Source organism: Odocoileus virginianus, chromosome 9, assembly GCF_023699985.2.
Source record: "Odocoileus virginianus isolate 20LAN1187 ecotype Illinois chromosome 9, Ovbor_1.2, whole genome shotgun sequence".
Lineage (NCBI taxonomy): Eukaryota > Metazoa > Chordata > Mammalia > Artiodactyla > Cervidae > Odocoileus > Odocoileus virginianus.
This window is the reverse complement of record NC_069682.1, coordinates 49,617,059-49,620,973: the sequence shown is the minus strand read 5'-3', so window position 1 is coordinate 49,620,973 and position 3,915 is coordinate 49,617,059.

Genomic DNA, 3,915 nt, shown 5'->3' with positions numbered 1-3,915 from the left:
ATCTAGGGTGAAACAGATCACCAGCCCAGGTTGGGTACATGAGACAAGTGCTTGGGCCTGGTGCACTGGGAAGACCCAGAGGGATCGGGTGGAGAGGGAGGTGGGAGGGGGGACTGGGATGGGGAATACATGTAAATCCATGGCTAATTCATTTCAATGTATAACTAAAACTACTGTAATGATGTAAAGTAATTAGCCTCAAACTAATAAAAATAAATGGAAAAATAAAAAAATTAAAAGCAGAGACATTACTTTGCCGACAAAGATCTGTCTAGTCAAGGCTATGGTTTTTCTAGTGGTCATGTATGGATATGAGAGTTGGACTATGAAGAAAGTTGAGTGCTGAAGAATTGATGCTTTTGAACTGTGGTATTGGAGAAGACTCTTGAGAGTCCCTAGGACTGCAAGGAGATCCAACCAGTCCATCCTAAAGGAGATCAGTCCTGGGTATTCACTGGAAGGACTGATGTTGAAGCTCAAACTCCAATACTTTGGACACCTGATGGGAAGAGCTGACTCATTTGAGAAGACCCTGATGCTGGGAAAGATTGAAGACAGGAGGAGAAGGGGATGACAGAGGATGAGATGGTTGGATGGCATCACCGACTCAATGGACTTGAGTTTGAGTAAGCTCCGGCAGTTGGTGATGGACAGGGAGGCCTGGCGTGCTGCAGTCCATGGGGTCCCAAAGAGTCGGACATGACTGAACGACTGAACTGAACTAAATGTATGTTTCTATGCTACTCTCTCTATTTGTCCCACCCTTTCCTTCCCCTCTGTGTCCACAAGTCTGTTCTCTATGTCTGTGTCTCCACTGCTGCTCTGCAAATAGGTTCATCAGTACCATCTTTCTAGATTCCATAGTCACAATGCATTTGTGTGCATACCTGCTTAGTCACTCAGTCATATCCGACTCTTTGGACTATAGCCCACCACTCTCCTCTATCCATGGGGTTTTATTCAGGCAGGAATCCTGTAGTGGGTTGCCATTTCCTCCTCCAGGGGATTTTCCTGATCCAGGGACTGAACCTGTGTTTCCTGTGTCTCCTGCATTGCAAATGGATTCTTTACCTGCTGAGACATCTGGGAAGCCTAGGAATCTAGGCTGCATTAATATATGATATTTGTTTTCCTCTTTCTTACTTACTTCACTCTTTATAATAGGCTCAAGGTTCATCTACATCATTAGAACTGACTCAGATGTGCTCCTTTTTATGGTTGAGTGATAGTCCATTGTATATATGTATCATAGCTTCTCTATCTGTTCATCTGTCAGTGGACATCTAGGTCACTTCTACATCCTAGCTATTGTAAATAGCAATGCTGCAATGAATACTGGGGTACATTTTTTTTTCTGTTATGGCTTTCTCAGCATATATGCCCAGTAGTGGGATTGTTGGGTTATATAGTAGTTTTATTCCTAATATTTTAATATATCTCCATACTGTTTTCCATAGTGATTGTGTCAGTTAACATTCCCACCAACAGTACAGGAGGATTCCCTTTTATCCACACCCTCCACTCTCCAGAATTTATTGTTTGTAGATTTTTTTGATGATGGCCATTCTATGGTGAGAGACAGGGAAGTTTGGCATGCTACAATTCACAGGATCATGAAGAGTCAGACACGACTTGGTGACTGAAAAAAAACAGCAACATTCAGACCGGTGTGAGATAATATCACATTGTAGTTCTGATTTGCATTTCTCTAATGAGCAATGTTGAGCATGTTTTTATTAGCCATCTGTATGTCTTCTTTGGATAAATATCTGTTTAAGTCTTCTGCCCACTTTTTGATTGGGTTGTTTGTTTTTCTGGTGTTGAGTTGTATGAGCAGATTTTATATGTTGGAGAGTAATCCTTTGTCAGTTGTTTCATTTGCTATCATTTTCTCCCATTCTGAGTGTTGTCTTTTCACCTTGCTTATAGTTTCCTTTGTTGTGTAAGAGCTTTTTTTTTTTTTTTTTCCATTTATTTTTATTAGTTGGAGGCTAATTACTTTACATCATTACAGTAGTTTTTGTCATACATTGAAATGAATTAGCCATGGATTTACATGTATTCCCCATCCCGGTCCCCCCTCCCACCTCCCTCTCCACCCGATCCCTCTGGGTCTTCCCAGTGCACCAGGCCCAAGCACTTGTCTCATGCACCCAACCTGGGCTGGTGATCTGTTTCACCCTAGATAATATACATGTTTCAATGCTGTTCTCTTGAAACATCCCACCCTCGCCTTCTCCCAGAGTCCACAAGTCTGTTCTATACATCTGAGTCTCTTTTTCTGTTTTGCATAATAAGTTTCAGTTCAGTTCAGTCGCTCAGTCGTGTCCAACTCTTCACGACCCTATGGATTAGTCCCATTTGTTCATTTTTGTTTTTGTTTCCATTACTCTATTGGATATTGATGAGATTTATGTCATAGAGCATTCTACCTATATTTTCCTTTATAGTTCTGGTCTTACATTTAGGTCTTTAATCCATTTTGAGTTTATTTTTGTGTGTAGTGTTAGGTGTTCTAATTTCATTCTTTTACATGTAGTTGACCAGTTTTCCCAGCACCACTTTTTGAAGAGACTGTCTTTTCTCCATTGTATATTTTATTTTATTATTTGCCTCCTTTGTCAAAAGTAAGGTAAACAGAGGTGTATGGATTTATCTTTCTATCTTGTTCTATTGGCCTATATTTCTGTTTTTCTGCCAGTACCATACTGTCTTGATGACAGTAACTGTGTGTGTAGTATAGTCTGAAGGTGGTAAAATTGATTCCTCATATTCCATTCTTCTTTCTCAAGGTTGCTTTGGCTATTCAAGGTCTTTTGTGTTTCCATACAAATTATGAAATTATTTTTTCTAGTTCTGTGCAAAACACCTTTGGTTGTTTGACAAAGATTGCACTGAATCTGCAGATTGCTTTAGGTCATATGGTCATTTTCACTATATTCTTCCAATCCAAGGACATTGTATATCTCTTCATCTGTCTGTGTCATCTTTGATTTCTTTCATCAGTGCCTTATAATTTTCTGCATACAGGTCTTCTGTCTCTTTGGGTAAATTTATTCCTAAGAGTTTTATTCTAATTATGTTGATTTGTTCTTTTCTCTTTTTTTTTTTGATGAGTCTGGCTAATGGTTTGTCAATTTTATCTTCTTAAAACCATCTTTTAGTTTTATTAATCTTTACAAATGGTTATCTTATTTATTTTTGCTCTTAACCTTATGATTTCTTTCATAATACTAATTTTGGGGTTTTTTGTTCTTCTTTTATCAATTATTTTAAGTATAGAGTTAGGTTGTCTATTCAGTGTTTTCCTTGTTTCTCAAAATATGGTTGTGTTGCTTTAAACTTCCCTCTTCAAATTGTTGTTGCTGCATTTCATATGTTTTGAGTCATCATGTTTTCATTGTCATTTGTTTTTAGCAATTTTTTTACTTTCCTTTTTGTTTCTTCAATAGCCTGTTGGCTATTTAGAAGTATATTGTTTAATCTGCATATGCTTTTGTTTTTGGAGTTTTTCACCATGTAATTTATTTCTAGTCTCCTAGTGTTGTGGTCATAAAAGATGCTTGATATGATTTCAATTTTCTTAAATTTACTGAGGCTTTATTTGTGACCCAAGATATGGTCTATCCTCGAGAATGTTTCATATGTACTTGAGAATAAAGTGTATTCTTCTACATTTGGATGGAATAGGCTAAAAATATCAGTTAAGTCCACTTGGTTTAATGTGTAATTTAAAGCTTATGTTTCCTTATTAATTTTCTGTTTTGATGATCTGTCCATTTGTGTAAGTGGAGCATTAAAGTCCCCTACTATTATTGTGTTACTGTCAATTTCTCCCTTTATGTCTGTTAGTATTGCCCTATATATTGAGATGCTCCTATGTTGGGTGCATAAATATTTACAATTGTAAATTTA